The sequence below is a fragment of the Hypanus sabinus genome, chromosome 23 (assembly GCF_030144855.1).
Source record: "Hypanus sabinus isolate sHypSab1 chromosome 23, sHypSab1.hap1, whole genome shotgun sequence".
NCBI lineage: Eukaryota > Metazoa > Chordata > Chondrichthyes > Myliobatiformes > Dasyatidae > Hypanus > Hypanus sabinus.
In genome coordinates this window covers 548,272-565,417 of record NC_082728.1, presented here as the reverse complement: position 1 = coordinate 565,417, position 17,146 = coordinate 548,272, and the positions used below count along the sequence as shown (strand labels likewise).

The 17,146-nt window shown below is 44.3% G+C and overlaps 1 protein-coding gene across 1 annotated transcript in view; it reads right to left on the bottom strand.

Annotated features, from left to right (window-relative positions):
- LOC132379857 (phosphoribosyl pyrophosphate synthase-associated protein 1-like) overlaps positions 1-17,146 on the bottom strand; it is an 89,436-nt gene that overhangs the window by 43,557 nt on the left and 28,733 nt on the right. The window lies entirely within an intron of this gene.

Below are 17,146 nucleotides of genomic sequence, written 5' to 3'. Positions count from 1 at the left end.
CTGAAAAAGTTTTTGATAGAGTTGAATGGACATACTTATTTAACGCTTTGAGATATTTTAATTTTAGTCCTAATTTTATAACATGGATCAAACTAATATATTATAAACCTGTTGCTTCTGTTCTTACAAATAATTACAGATCCTCTTTTTTTCAATCATCTCGTGGTACGAGACAAGGTTGTCCCTTAAGTCCTTTATTATTTAATATCGTATTAGAACCTTTAGCCATTGCTATTCGTGAATCTCCTAATATTTTTGGTATTTCGTAATGAGAAGTTATACAAGTTATCACTTTATGCTGATGACTTGTTGTTATATATTTCTGATCCTGACAGGTCTATTCCCGCTATTTTATCCTTGTTGGCTCAATTTGGTAGTTTTTCTGGTTATAAACTAAACTTGGATAAGAGTGATTTATTCCCTTTAAACGTGCAAACTTTATTGAATGATAGGATACCATTTAAAGTTGTTACTGATAACTTTATCTATTTAGGTATAAAAATTACCAAGAAATATAAAGATATATTTAGATTGAACTTTTTACCTATGCTCCATCAAATTCAACAACTTACTACAAGATGGTCTCCCTTATCCTTATCATTAGTTGGTCGGATTAATGCTATTAAAATGATGATTTTACCGAAATTTTTATATTTATTTCAAGCTTTACCAATTTTTATTCCTAAATCTTTTTTTGATAACATTGATTCAAAAATTTCCTCATTTGTGTGGCAAAATAAAAACCCCAGGTTAAGTAAAAGGCAATTACAAAAATCTAAAAAAGATGGTGGTTTAGCTTTACCTAACTTTAGATTTTACTATTGGGCGAATAATATTCGTAACCTAATATATTGGAAATTAGATTTGGATTCACCATTGTGCCCACAGTGGGTAAATTTAGAATGCAATGAGGCACAGGGATATTCTCTAGTCTCCGTTCTTGGTTCTTCTCTTCCTGCTGATTTAGTTAAATTCAATAAACTGATATCTAATCCTGTTGTCAAACATACATTACGAATTTGGTTTCAATTTTGTAAGTTTTTTACTCTGAAAAACTTTGTTCTTGATAGCTCTATCTTACTTAATTTTTTTTTCAAACCTTCTTTGACAGATCAAGCTTTTAGCATATGGAAAAGGAAAGTTATAAAATGTTTTCGTGATCTTTTTTTTGAAGGTAATTTGATGTCTTTCGACCAACTTTCCAACAAATTTAAGTTACCTAAATCTAATTTTTTTTAGATATTTACAAATCAGAAATTTTTTACATAAAGTTCTACCATCTTTCCCCAAGTCAACTTCAATGGATTTCTCAGATTTGATTTTTACCTTAAATCCTTGTCAGAAGGGATTAGTGGCTTTTATTTATAATATGATTATGAAGATACAACCAGAAATATCAGGTAGAATTAAACAAGAATGGGAAAAAGAACTTCAATATATCAACAGAAAAATGGGAAAAATTTTTACAAATGGTTAATTCTTCATCTATATGTGCTAAACATGCTTTAATACAATTTAAAATTGTACATGGAGCTCATATGTCTAAAGATAAACTTGCCCGATTCTATTCTCATATTAACCCTCAATGTGACAGATGTCATTCAGATGTGGCTTCATTGACCCACATGTTTTGGTCATGTCCCACTTTACATAACTATTGGAAGGACATATTTGCTACCATTTCCTCAATTTGGAATATCGATTTACAACATTTTATCACTGCAATTTTTGGTATACCAAATGAGGATGGTAATCAGTTTTCCCCTTCAATTAGACGAATGATTGCTTTTGTAACATTAATGGCCAGAAGGTCTATATTACAAAATCGGAAAGAAGTAAATCCTCCTACCACGTTTCAGTGGTTCTCTCAAACTATTTCTTATCTGAGCTTGGAAAAAATTAGAAGCACTATTTTTGACTCTTCAATTAAATTTGAAGAATCTTGGGGACCGTTCATTCGACATTTTCATATGAATTAATTTGACCTCTTCCAGACCTTCTCTCTGCTTATTCTTGTTCAGGTATGGAGTTCCGGAGTTTTTGACACTATCATATACATATAAACTGTTATTATTGCCCATGTTAGTTTAGTTTAGTGTTTTTTTTCAATATATATTTTTTCTTGTATTTTTAAATTTTTTTTTCTTCTTTTGATGATTATTTTTATTTTTTTCATATATTATTATAGACTTGATTGATTAATATACTATTTTTTTGTTGTTGATATTTAATAGGATATTGTTATCTTATTATTAATGCAATCTCAAGTCTATTGGACTTATAACCTATTCATTATTATGTTATGTTTTCTTTATATATATGAAATTCAATAAAAAGATTGAAAAAGAAAAGAAAAGTGTTGTGGATAGTGTCGAAGGTTGGGAGTGTTGTGGATAGTGTCGAAGGTTGGGAGTGTTGTGGATAGTGTCGAAGGTTGGGAGTGTTGTGGATAGTGTCGAAGGTTGGGAGTGTTGTGGATCGTGTCAAAGGTTGGGAGTGTTGTGGATCGTGTCGAAGGTTGGGAGTGTTGTGGATAGTGTCAAAGGTGGATAGTGTCGAAGGTTGATAGTGTTGTGAATAGTGTCGAAGGTTGGGAGTGTTGTGGATCGTGTCGAAGGTTGGGAGTGTTGTGGATAGTGTCAAAGGTGGATAGTGTTGAAGGTTGATAGTGTTGTGGATAGTCAAAGTTTGATAGTGTTGTGGATAGTCGAAGGTTGATAGTGTTGTGGATAGTGTCGAAGGCTGATACTGTGGATAGTGTAAAAGGTTGAAAGTGTTGTGGATAGTGTCAAACTTTGCTGGTATTGTGGATAGGGTCGTAACTGAAGGTGTTGTGGATAATGCCGAAGTTGAAGGTGTTGTGGATTGTGTCGAAGGCTATTGTAGGTTATGATGATACATTCATAGGATGCAGAGCTGGATTGAGAAGTGGCGGATATTCACTTTGGAATATCACACCTGAAGGCAGAGTACAAGGTTAATGATTATCGTGGGGTTCACCTTCAAAGATGTGAAAGTTGATGGGGTGGGGGGTGGTGTTGGGTAAGGTATGGCTTGTTGGCCTTCATTAGTCAGAGGATTGGCCTCAAGAGCAGCAAAGTCATGTTGCAGTTCTATAAAAATCTGATTAAGCCAGACCTGGAGTACTGTGGTCACTTCATTATAGGTAAGATGGGAAAGCTGTAGTGAGCAGGCAAAAGGGATTTACCAGAATGCTGCCTGGATTAGAAAATAATTCTTTTGAGGAAAGTTTGGTGAGATAGGGCTTTTCTCTTTGAAGTGAAGAAAGATGAGAGGCAGATCTTGACAGAGGTGTATAAGATTGTGTAGGGCATAGATAGAGTGGACAGCCAGCACCCTTTTCACAACGTGGCAATGGCCAATATTAGATAGATAGCTAGATAGATAGATACTTTATTCATCCCCAAGGGGAAATTCAACATTTTTCCAGTGTCCCATACACTTACTGTAGCAAAACTAATTACATACAGTATTTAACTCAGTATAAATATGATATGCATCTAAAATCACCCTCCCAAAAAGCATTAATAAATAGCTTTTAAAAAGTTCTTAAATAGCTTACTAAAGTGCATTGAGTGGTAACTTAAGCTCAGTCCTAACCCCGGCACTTTAACATGTCTTGCCCCTGGTGGTTGAATTGTAGAGCCGAATGGCGTTGGGAGTAATGATCTCTTCATCCTGTCTGAGGAGCATTGCATTGACAGCAACCTGCCGCTGAAGCTGCTTCTCTGTCTCTGGATGGTGCTGTGCAGAGAATGTTCAGGGTTTTCCATGATTGACCGTAGCCGACTCAGCGCCCTCCACTCTGCCACCGATGTCATACTCTCCAGTTCTGTGCCCACGACAGAGCCCGCCTTCCTTACCAGCTTATTAAGACGTGAGGCGTCCCTCTTCTTAATGCTGCCTCCCCAGCACATCACCACAAAGAAGAGGGCGCTCTCCACAACTGACCGATAGAACATCTTCAGCATCTCACTACAAACATTGAATGATGCCAGCCTTCTGAGGAAGTACAGTCAACTCTGTGCTTTCCTGCACAGGGCATCTGTGTTGGCATAGAGGACATCCACAAGGTGAGTGGAGGAAAGATTAAGGAAATGTAAGAGAAACGTCATTTCAGATCATAATCTGGAACTTCAACTAGGCTTGTTCCAAGAAGACCCCGCCTAATTACCATCAACATAGGAGGTCCAAACACACTAGACCACTATTATACTGAGATAAAGAATGCCTGTCGTTCTATGCCCAAACCACAGTTTGGTAAATCTGCTCACTTGGCTGTCCTGCTACCTGTATACAGGCAGAGGCTAAAGAACAAAGCTCCAACAACTAGGACAACAAAAAGGTGGTTGCTGGAGGCACAGGAGCGGTGATGGGATTGCTTTGAACTGGTGGACTGAGCCATGTTCAAGAACTCATCTGCGACTCTGATCGAATGGTTGTCATGGACGTTATTAAAACAGCTGGAGGTGAATGTGTTCCCACAAAATCATTTAACCTTCCCAACCAGAAGCCCTGGATAAACCGAGAGATCCACAATCTGCTGAGGGCCACATCAGAAGCATTCAAGTCTGGCAAGCAAGAAAGTTACAAGAGCTCTATGTGCCATCGCTGGAAAGTCATCTCACGGGCAAAGAGGCAATTCCGGACTGAACCTGAATCTATGAGGGACGCTCGACAGTTGTGGACGCTTGAATACTATCATCACTTATAAAGTTAAACCAAGTGACATAGGCAACAACAGGACTTCACTTCCAGTTGAGCTCAATGCCTTCTATGCTCATTTTGACTGTCAAAATATGGAGCAGCCATCACAAAGTCCCACAGCCCTCGATGATCCTATGACTTCAGGATCCGAGGCCGATGTATGAGCATCCTTCAGGAGGGTGAAACCACAGAAAGCATCTGGCCCAGATAGGGTACCTAGCCAAATACTAAAGCCCCATGCTTATCAACTGGCTGGTGTGTTCACTGAGATCTTTAACCTCTCATTTCGGCAGTCTGAGGTACCCACCTGCTTCAAGCAGACTTCACTTATACCAGTGTCCAAGAAGACTGTGATAACCTGTCTCAATGACCATTGTCCAGTAGCACTTATGTCCACAGCGACTAAGTGTTTTGAGAGATTAGTGATGAAATATATCAACTCCTGTCTGAGAAGCAATTTGGATCTGCTCCTATTTGCCTAACAGAGCAATAGGTTCATGGCAGATGCCATTTTATTGGCTCTTCACTCAACACTGGAACATCTGGACAGCAAAGATCCATACATCAGGATGCTCTTTATTGTCTATATCTCGGCATTCAATATTACCAGCTTCTCAAAACTAATCAATAAGCTTAAAGACCCTTGTCTCAATACCTCAATGTGCAATTAGATCCCTGATTTCCTCACTTGCTGACCCCAGTCAGTTCAGATTGGCAACAGCATCTCCTCCACAATCTCCATCAGCACAGGCACACCACAAGGCTGTGTGCTTAGCCCCCTACTCTACTCACTATATATTTATGACTAGGCCATATTTAAATTTGCTGATGACACTACCGTCTGCAAACTAGGGCAAATCAAAGGTCACGATGAATTGGCATATGGAAGAGAGACTGAAAATCTGGCTGAGTGGTGCCAGAGCAACAACCTCTTAGCCAATACAACACACACAAAATACTGGTGGAACTCAGTAGTCCAGGCAGCAGCAATAAAAAAGAGCAAAAAGTTGATGTTTTGGGTCGAGACCCTTCAACTGAACTCATGAAGTGTCTTGGCCCAAGACGTCAACTGTTTACTCTTTTCCACAGATGCTGTCTGGCCTGCTTTCCTCCAGCAATTTGGGTGTTTTTTTTGGATTTCCAGCATCTGCAGATTTTTTCTTGGTTGTGACCTCTTATTAAATGTCAGCAAAATCAAGGAGCTGATTATTGACTTCAGAAGGAAGAAAGCGGAGGTCCATGAATCAGTCCTCACCATATGATCAGAGATGGAGAGGGTCAGCAACTGTAACTTCCTTGGTGTTATTATTTTAGAGGACCTGTCCTGGGCCCAGCATATAAGTGCAATCACAAAAAAAAACAAAGAAAGCTCTACTTCCTTAGAATTTTGCAAAGATTCATCATGACATCTAAAACTTTGACGAATTTCTATATAGATGTATAAAGGAGAGTATATCGACTAGCTGCATCACAGCCTGGTATGGAAATACCAATGCCCTTGAACAGAAAATCCTTCAAAAACTAGTGGATATGACCCAATATACCACAGGTAAAGTCCTACCAAGCATTGAGCACATCAACACAGAGCGCAGTTGCACAAAAGCAGCATCCATCATCAAGGACCCCCAACAGCCAGGTCAAGCTTTCTTCTCATTGCTGCCATTAGGAAGGCAAAGGAGCCTCATAACTCTCACTACCAGGTTCAGGAACAGTTATTACCCCTGAACCATCAGGCTCTTTAACCAAAGGGGATAATTACACTCAACTTCACACCCCACCATTAAAATGTTCCCACAACTTTCAAGGACTTGCGTACATTCACTTTCAAGGTTTCTTCATTTCATGTTCATAGTATTTATTGCTTATTTATTAATTATTATTGTTTCTTTCTTTTTGTATTTGCAGTTTTTGCCTTTTGCACTCTGGTTGAGCAGGCTTTGCCAGTCACCTGACTTTATGTGTCAGTTTCATAGGGCAGGGTACCTCTACGACCCACACCACCAAAATCATCTCATTGACTCCAAATAACTTTTGTAGAAGGCATTTCCCCAGAGGTTCACATACTTTTTCCAACAAATACATGTAATACTACCATATTCCCAATAAATAAATGAACGGGTATAATATTTTGTGTTATTTATTTAATTGGGTTCTCTTTATCTAGTTTTAGGACTTAAATGAAGATCTGATCACATTTTAGGTCATATTTATGTAGAAATAGAGAAAATTCTACAGGGTTCACAAAGTTTCTAGCACCATTGCATATGGTGACATATATGAACTTCGACAATAAAAGTTATTTTGAACTTTGAGTAGTTTTTTTTTAAACATACTCACAAGTGGTAGGTGCCTGGAAAGCACTACCAGGGTTTGTGGTAGAAGCTAAAACAAGAGAGACATTTAAGAGACTCTTAAGAGAGGCACATGGACATAAGAAAAATGAAAAGCTATGGGATATGTGGGAGGAGATAGTCAGATTGATCATGGAGTAGGTTTGTATAGGTCGGCACTAATTTTTTCTTTACAATTGTGTGTACCAACCATTGCCCTGAGCGGAATTTTTTACAAGGCCTGAAAACTATGCAGCACTTTAAATTAACATTGTAGCAATGTACTACGTACAGACACGCAGTCGGTAAGTCGTTTTGAGACGAGTTTATTCAAACTTCGTGGCGCTGGCTTTTAATCCCTAGCGCCTGCACACTCCGGGCAGAAATGACGTCAGAGGTGCATTACCAAAGTCTCTCCCCGCGTGCGGGCTATTTATGAGCCGGTGCGCCTGTGCAGGAAGTGGGTCGCCACATAACCCCCCCCCCCCCAGAACCGGCGATACACCCCCCAATGTCCACAGTCTGGATCAGCCTCTGTTTAGGAGGTCTATCTTTGCGCCGCGGTGCCGGAACATTGACCGGCTGTACCAAGTCCACATGGGCTGGTTTGAGTCGGTCCACCGTGAAAACCTCCTCTTTCCCCACAATGTCCAGAACGTACGTGGACCTGTTGTTGATCACCTTGAACGGCCCCTTTAGCGGTGCCCGGTGTGCGCCCCTTCGTACAAACACAAACTTACAGTTCTGCAGGTCTTTGGGTACGTAAGCCGGGGTCTGTCCATGCTGTGAAGTCGTACAGGGGCCAGGTTGCCAAGCCTTTCGCGTAGTCTGTCCAGGACTGCCGCGGGTTCTTCCTCTTGCCCCCTTGGGGCTGGTATGAACTCTCCTGGGACGACTAGGGGTGCGCCTTACACCAACTCGGCTGACGAGGCGTGCAGATCCTCTTTGGGCACTGTGCGAATTCCAAGCAGGACCCAGGGAAGCTCGTCCACCCAGTTAGGTCCTCTCAGGCGGGCCATGAGAGCCAACTTCAAGTGACGGTGGAAGCGTTCCACTAGTCCGTTCGACTGTGGGTGTTAGGCAGTTGTGTGGTGTAACTGCATTCCCAACAGGCTGGCCACAGCCGACCACAAGCTGGAGGTGAACTGGGCACCTCTGTCAGAGGTAACGTGGGCCGGTACCCTGAAGCGTGCTACCCAGGTTGCAATCAGCACTCGGGCGCAGGAATCAGCAGATGTGTCAGTGAGCAGGACCGCCTCTGGCCATCTCATGAACTGGTCTACCATAGTTAGGAGGTACCGCACTCCTCGTGACACTGGTAGGGGCCCCATAATATCCACATGAATGTGGTCGAATCTCCGGCGGGTGGGTTCGAACTGCTGTGGCGGGGCTTTAGTGTGCTGCTACACCTTGGCTGTTTGGCACTGCGTGCACGTTCTGGCCCATTCGCTGACCTGTTGGCGAAGTCCGTGCCACGCGTACTTGCTGGAGACCAGCCGAACGGTTGTCCTGATAGATGGGTGCGCCAAACCATATATGGAGATGAAAACTCACCGCCGCCAGGCTGCCGGGACAATGGGGCGAGGTTGGCCGGTAGCCACGTCGCACAGGAGGGTCCTCTCACCTGGGCCTACGAGGAAGTCTTGCAGCTGCAAACCCAAGACTGCAGTCCTGTAGCTGGGCATCTCGCCGTCTGCCTGCTGCACCTCCGCCAGTGCTGCATAGTCCACCCCCAGGGACAGGGCCTGGATAGCTGGTCTTGAGAATGCATCCGCCACGACAGTGTCCTTTCCCAAGACATGATGGATGTCAGTTGAGTACTCGGAGGTGTAGGACAGATGTCGCTGCTGGCAAGCCGACCAGGGATCGGACACCTTCGTGAACGCAAAGGTCAACGGTTTGTGGTCCGTGAACTTGGTGAACAGCCTGCCTTCTAAGAAGTACCTGAAATGCTGGATTGCCAGATACAGTGCCAACCGCTCCCTGTCAAAAGCACTGTACTTGAGTTCGGGTGGTCGTAGGTGCTTGCTGAAGAACGCCAGGGGTTGCCAGTGCCCCTCGATGAGTTGCTCCAGCACCCCACCGACTGCTGTGTCGGATGTGAGGGCGATCAGAACGTCCGTTCTGGGGTGCACCAGCATCGCGGCATCTGCCAAGGCTTCCTTGGCTTTAACAAAAGCGGCTGCAGACTCTTCGTCCCAAGTAATGTCCTTGCCTTTACCCGACATCAGGGTGTACAAAAGGCTACTGAGGGGAGGAAATGGTGGTAGAAGTTCACCATACCAACGAACTCCTGCAGGCCTTTAACAATGTTGGGCCCGGCAAAGCGGCGGATTGCGTCTACCTTGGTGGGCAGAGGTGTTGCCCCGTCTTTGGTAATCCTGTGGCCCAGGAAGTCGATGGTGTCGAGTCCGAACTGGCATTTGGCCGGGTTGATCGTGAGGCCAAAATCACTCAGGCGGGAGTAGAGCTGGTGGAGGTGGGGCAGATGCTCCTGGCGACTACTGCTGACTATGAGGATGTCGTCCAAATAGATGAACGCGAAGTCCAGTTTGCGTCCCACCGCATCCATTAGCCGCTGGAATGTCTGTGTGGCATTCTTCAAGCCGAACGGCATTCGGAGAAATTCAAACAGTCCGAACGGGGTGATGAGTGCTGTTTTGGGGATGTCTTCAGGGTGTACCAGGATTTGATGGTATCCCCCGATGAAGTCTACCTTGGAAAAGATTCTTGCCCCGTGCAGGTTTGCTGCAAAGTCCTGTATGTGCGGCACAGGGTAGCGGTGCCTCGTTCAATCTGCGGTAGTCGCCGCATGGACTCCAACCCCCGGCTGCTTTGGGCACCATGTGCAGGGGGGAGGCTCATGGGCTGTCGGACCTCCATACGACCCCCAATTCCTCCATTCTCTTGAATTCCTCCTTCGCCAGGCGGAGCTTTTCCGGGAGGAGCTTTCGTGCGCGGGCGTGGAGAGGTGGTCCCTTGGTCGGGATGTGGTTCTGTACTCCATGTCTGGGCATGGCTGCCATGAACTGCGGTGCTAGAATCGATGGAAAATCTGCTAGGATTCTGGTGAATTCGTTGTCCGACAGCATGATGGAGTCCAGGTGTGGGGCTGGCAACTTGGCTTCACCCAGGGAGAACATCTGAAAGTCTCGGCATGTACCAGTCTTTTCCCTTGCAAGTCGACCAGCAGGCTGTGAGCTCGCAAGAAGTCTGCCCCCAGGAGTGGTTGGGCCACGGCGGCCAGTGTGAAGCCCACGTAAACCGGCTGGCGCCGAACTGCAGCTGCACTGCGCGGGTGCCATAGGTCCGTATCGTGCTGCTGTTTGCGGCCCTCAGGGTGGGTCCTGGCTTCCTGTTGCGGGTGTTGTACCCCGTCAGGGATTAAGATGCTGATTTCCGCTCCGGTGTCGACCAAGAAGCAGTGTCCCGACTGTTAGTCCCAGACGTACAAGAGGCTGTCCTGTTGGCCAGCCGCTATAGCCATTAGCGACAGCTGGCCCTGGCCCTTGCAGGGTGGGCGACAACGGCGGGCTTTTGTGCCCCACCGCTGGTGGTAGAAACACCACTGTTCACTGGCCTCCTCACTCCTGCCTCTGTGCTGTGTGCGCCCCCCTGCCAGGCCTGGTCTGGTCTGCTGCTGGGCACATGGCTTGGTAATCTGACCGATGGACACCATGCTATCCCTCTTGGCTTTCCACAGCACATCTGCCCAGGCCGCCACCTTCCGGGAGTCACTGAAATCTGCGTCAGCCAGCAGCAGATGTATATCCTCGGGCAGTTGCTCCAGGAACGCTTGCTCAAACATGAGGCAGGGCTTGTGTCTGTCAGCCAAGGCCAGCATCTCGTTCATTAATGCCGACGGCGGCCTGTCTCCCAAACCGTCCAGGTGCAGCAGGCAGGCACCTCGCTCATGCCCTGAGAGGCCAAAGGTCCCAATGAGCAGTGCTTTGAACACTTCATATTTGCCTTCTTCCGGGGCAACTGTATGAAATCCACAACCTGGGCGGCTGTCTCCTGGTCAACGGAGCACACCATGTAATAGTAAAGCGTAGAATCAGAAGAGCTCTGCCGAATCTGGAACTGGGCTTCTGCTTGGCTAAACCACACGCGTGATTGCAGCGTCCAGAAAGTCGGCAGTTTTAGCAAAACTGCATGAACAGGTGAAGTCATCTTTGGTCCAAATCCCGTTTGGACCATCAGGGTCACCAATGTAGCGATGTACTACATACAGGGCTAGAAGCAACGACATGCAGTCGGTAAATCGTTTCGAGACTAGTGTATTCAAACTTCGCGGCACTGGCTTTTAATCCCTAGCTCCCGCCCTCTCTGGGTGGAAATGACGTCAGAGGTGCATTACCAAAGTCTCTCCCCGCGCGCTGGCTATTTGTGAGCTGGTTCGCCTGTGCAGGAAGTGGGTTGCCACAACATTATATTAAAGAAAATTCCAGCTTCACAGCAATAAAAGCTATCTGCATGGGACCATTCCAGTTAATGTGCAGCCATGCATCTGCACAGCTTAGGGGAAACAGTAGTTGACACAACATTATGAGCCAAAGAACCCCACCGTACAATAATGTTCTGTATCTAAGACTATAAGCAGGATAGATACTTTATTGATTCCAAAGGAAATTACTGTGTCACAGTAGCATTAGAAGTGCACAGAAAAACAAATATACAAATATTAGAAAATATATAAGAAAGAATAAAAAATAAGTTACCTCAAACAGTTAAACAGGAGGGGTAAGAATGATCTCATATAGCTTTTCGGAACAGCACAGCTGAATTAGTCTATTACTGAAAGTGCAGAGGGTGAAAAACATTGTCCAGAATTGCCAGGATTTTCCCAGAGTCCTTTGTTCTACCACAGCCTCTAATGTCTCCAGAATGTATGTCGATGAGATGAAAAGTTGGGCAGAGCGTTAACAAATGAAATTTAATCCCAACAACTGAGAGGCGATGTATTTTGCGAAGTCAAATGGGGGAAGCCCAAACAGTAAATAGGTAGGAATGTTGGTGTTGGGCTTCAAGCCCATCATTCCTCAAAATGGCAATGCACTGAGATAGACCATCAAACATAGGAGCAGAATTAGGCCATCAGGTCTGCTCCGCCATTTCATCTCAACCCCATTATCTTCCCTTCTCCCCATATCATTTGATGCCCTGACTAATCAACAACTAAGGCAAGAGATTAGGGGTGAGAGGAAGAATGGATCAGCCATGGTGAAATGGCAGAGCAGGAGCAATGGGCGAAATGGCCTAATTCTGCTCATATGGTCTAACAAGCGCCACTTTAAACATAGGCAATGACTTGGCCTCCACAGCTATCCATGGCAATAAATTTCACAGATTCACCACCCTCAGGCTAAAGAAATTCCTCCTCATCTCTGTTTTAAATGAATGTCCCGCAACTCTGAGGTTGTGCCCTCTGGTCCTAGAATACTCCATTATAGGAAACATCCCTTCCAGATCCACTCTATCTAAGTCTTTCAATAATCAATAAGTCCAAATCCATTCTATCTAAGTCTTTCAATAATCAATAAGTTTCAATGAGACACCCCCTCATTCTTCTAAATTCGAGTACAGATCCAGAGCCAAACGTTCCTCATATGTAAACCCTTTCATTCTGGAATCATCCTCATGAACTTCCTCTGGACGCTCTCCAATGTTAGTACATCCTTTCTTAGATAAGGGTCCCAAAACAGCTCACAATTAGTGTAGCGTTTCATCCTTGCTTTTATATTCTAATCCTCTTGAAAGAATGCTAACACTGCATTTGTCTTCCTTACCACCGACTCAACCTGTAAGTTACCCTTTAGGGAATACTGCATGAGGGCTCCCAAGTGGCAAGGAAGCCATACGGCAGGTTTGCCTTCATAAATCAGGGTACAGAAAATAGAAGTTATACTACTTTGCAATGTCACACAATACTAGTTAGACTTCAACTGGAGTACTGTGTGCAGTTCTGGTTCTAACACTATAGATAGGATATGTTTGAGGGAGAGTATATAGACAGAGATTCAGCAGGATGTTGCCTGGGTTGGAGGTCTGTAATTATGGGGAGAGAATGGATGATCTGGACTAGATTTTCCTGGTGTGAAGGGGGCTGGAAATCTGATCAACCTGCTGTCCTGTTGCTACCTGCATACAGGCAGAGGCTAAAGAACACGGCTCCAGAGATACACTGAACTGTTCCCACAACCTATGGACCCTTTTCAAAGGAGTCTTTCATCTCATGTTCCTGATATTTGCTGCTTGCTTGCTTGTTTATTTATTTATTTATTATTTTCTCTTACCTCTTCTGGCTTTTGGTATTTGCACAGTTTGTTACCATTTCCACACTGGCTGCCCATCCTGATGGTGTGGTCTTCATTCTACTATGGTTATCTGATTTATTGAGTATGCCTACAAGAACATGAACCTCAGGATTTTATATGGTGACATGTACTTAGATAATAAAATTACTTTGAACTTTGGAGTGACCCAAAAGAGGTGTATAAATCTCCATTACCATTGCATTTCAGAGGGTTAGGAACAGACAAGTTAGGAAAGCGTTTAATTGGAGTAAGGGGAAATATGAAGCCATAAGGCAGAAACTTGGAAGCATAAATTGGGAACAGATATTCTCAGGGAAATGCATGGCAGAAATATGGCAACTGTTCGGGGATATTTGTGTGGCATTCTGCATAGGTACTGTATATTCAAATGAGACAGGGAAAGGATGGTAGGGTACAGGAACTGTGGTGTACAAAGGCTGTTGAAAATCCAGTCAAGAAGAAAAGCTTATGAAAAGTTCAAAAAACTAGGCAATGATAGAGATCTAGAAGATTGTAAGGCTAGCAGGAAGGAGTTTAAGAATGAATTAGGAGAGCCAGAAGGGATCATGAGAAGGCCTTAGTGAGCAGGATTAAGGAAAACCCCAAGGCGTTCTACAAGTATATGAAGAACAAGAGGATAAGACGTTAGAGAATAGGACCAATCAAGTGTGGCAGTGGAAAAGTGTGTATGGAACCTAAGGAGATAGCAGAAGTACTTAATGAGTACTTTGCTTCAGTATTCACTACGGAAAAGGATCTTGGCGATTGTAGGGATGACTTATAGCAGACTGAAAAGCTTGAGCATGTAGACATTAAGAAAGAGGATGTGTTGAAGCTTTTAGAAAGCATCAAGTTGGATACATCACCAGGACTAAACGAGATATACCTCAGGCTACTCTTGGAGGCAAAGGAGGAGATTGCTGAGCCTCTGGCGATTATCTTTGCATCATCAATGTGGACAGGAGAGGTTCCAGAGGATTGAAGGGTTGCAGATATTCTTCCCATATTCAAGAAGGGGAGTAGAGATAGTCCAGGAAATTATAGACCAGTGAGTCTTACTTCTGTGGTTGGTAAGTTGATGGAGAAGATCCTGAGAGGCAGGATTTATGAACACTTGGAGAGGCATAATGTGATTAGGAATCGTCAGCATAGCTTTGTCAAAGGCAAGTCAGGCCTTCTGAGCCTGATTGAATATTTTGAGGATGTGACTAAACACGTTGATGAAGGTAGAGCAGATGTAGTGTATATGGATTCCAGCAAGGTACTTAATAAGGTACCACATGCAAGCCTTACTGAGAAAGTAAGGAGGCATGGGATCCAAATGGACCTTGCTTTGTGGATCCAGAATTGGCTTGCCCACCGAAGGCAAAGAGTGGTTGTAGACTGGTCATATTCTGCATGAAGGCCAGTGACCAGTGGTGTGCCTCAGTGATCTGTTCTGGGACTCTTGTCTCTTCATGATTTTTATAAATGTCCTAGATGAGGAAGTGGAGGGATAGGTTAGTAAATTTGCTGATGACACAAAGGTTGAGGGTGTTGTGGATAGTGTGGAGGGCTGTCAGAGGTTACAGTGGGATATTGATAGGATCCAAAACTGGGCTGAGAAGTGGCAGATGGAGTTCAACCCAGATAAATGTGAGATGGTTCATTTTGATAGGTCAAGTATGATGGCAAGATATAATATTAATGGTAAGACTCTTACAGTGTGAAGGATCAGAGGGATCTTGGGGCCCGAGTTCATAGGACACTCAAAGCTGCTGCACAGCTTGACTCTGTGGTTAAGGCATATAGTGCATTGGCCTTCATCAATCGTGGGACTGAGTTCAAGAGCCGAGAGGTAATGTTACAGCTGTATAGGACCCTAGTCAGACCCCACTTGTTCAGTTCTGGTCACCTCACTAGAGGAAGAAGGGTGCAGAGAAGATTTACAAGGAAGTAGCCTGGCTTGGGGAGCATGCCTTATGAGAATAGGTTGAGTGAACTTGGCTTTTTCGCATTGGAGTGACGGACGATGAGAGGTGACCTGATAAGAGGTGTGTAAGATGATGAGAGGCACTGATCGTGTGGATAGTCAAGAGGCTTTTTCACAGGGCTGAAATGTCTAACACAAGAGGGCACAGTTTTAAGGTGCTCGGAAGTAGGTACAGAGGGGATGTTTGGGATAAGTTGTTTTTTTTTAAGCAGAGAGTGGTGAGTGTGTGGAATGGGCTGCCAGCAACTGGGGTGAAGGTGGATACGATGGGGTCTTTTAAAAGACTCCTGGATAGGTACATGGAGCTTAGAAAAATAGAGGGTTATGGGTAACCCTAGGTAATTTCTAAAGTAAGTACATGTTTGGCACAGCATCGTGGGCCAAAGGGCACTTGCATTGTGCTGTAGGTTTTCTATGTTCTATAAAACATAATATACAGATAGTTAGAATTTTTTTCCCCATGCTAAGAGTGTTAAAATAGAAGAATTAGTTTTTGATGAGGCAAAGGTGGTTTATAGTGAATTTGAGGATTTTTTTTAACACAATGGTTAATATCTGGAACTTGCTGCCAGAGAAGGTTGTGGAGGAGGCTGTTAGAGTGACTATATTTCAGAGATGTTTATACGGGCACTTTAATAGGCAAGGCAGAGAAAGATTTGGGCAAATGCAATTAGTGCAGCTGTGCAACAATGTCAGCACGGGCATGAAAGGCCTAAGGCCTATCTCTGTGATCTACTACCAATGATCCAAGTTGCAAATAATCCACAATAGTGTTGTAGACGGAGACCAACAGCATCGTTTCTGCACCTGACCTATAGACAGAGACCCAGATGACTGTAGCTCAGCATTTAACACCATCATTCCCACAATCCTGATTGAGAAGTTACCGAATCTGGGCCTCGGTACCTCCCTCTGCAATTGGATCCTCGACTTCCTAACCAGAATACCACAGTCTGTGCGGACTGGTAACAATATCTCCTCCTCGCTGACGATCAACACTGGTGTACCTCAGGGGTGTGCACTTAGCCCACTGCTCTACTCTCTATATACCCATGACTGTGTGGTTAGGCATAGCTCAAATACCATCTATAAATTTGCTGACAATACAACCATTGTTAGTAGAATCTCAGATGGCGACGAGAGGGCATACAGGAGTGAGATATACTAACTAGTGGAGTGGTGTTGCAGCAACAATCTTGCACTCAACGTCAGTAAGACAAAAGAGCTAATTGTGGACTTCAGGAAGGGCAAGACGAGGAACACATACCAATCCTCACAGAGGGATCAGAAGTGAAGAGAGTGAGTAGTTTCAAGTTCCTGGGTGTCAAGATCTCTGAGGACCTAACGTGGTCCCAACATATTGATGCAGCTATAAAGGAGGCAAGACAGCCACTATACTTCATAATGAGTTTGAAGAGATTTGAGATGTCAACAAAAACACTCAAAAATTTCTATAGATGTACTGTGGAGAGCATTCTAACAGGCAGTGTAACTGTCTGGGATTGGGGGGGGGGGGGTGGCTGCTGCAAAGGACTGAAAGAAACTGCAGAGGGTTGAAAATTTAGTCAGCTCTATCTTGGGTACAAGCCTACAAAGTAGTTGGGACTTCTTCAAGGAGCGGTGTCCTAGAAAGGCAGTGTCCATTACTAAGGACCCCCAGCACCCAGGAGATGCCCTTTCCTCACTGTTACAATCAGATAGGAGGTACAGAAGCCTGAAGGCACACTCAGTGACTCAAGAACAGCTTCTTCCCTTCTGCCATCCAATTCCTAAATGGACATTGAACCCATGAACACTAC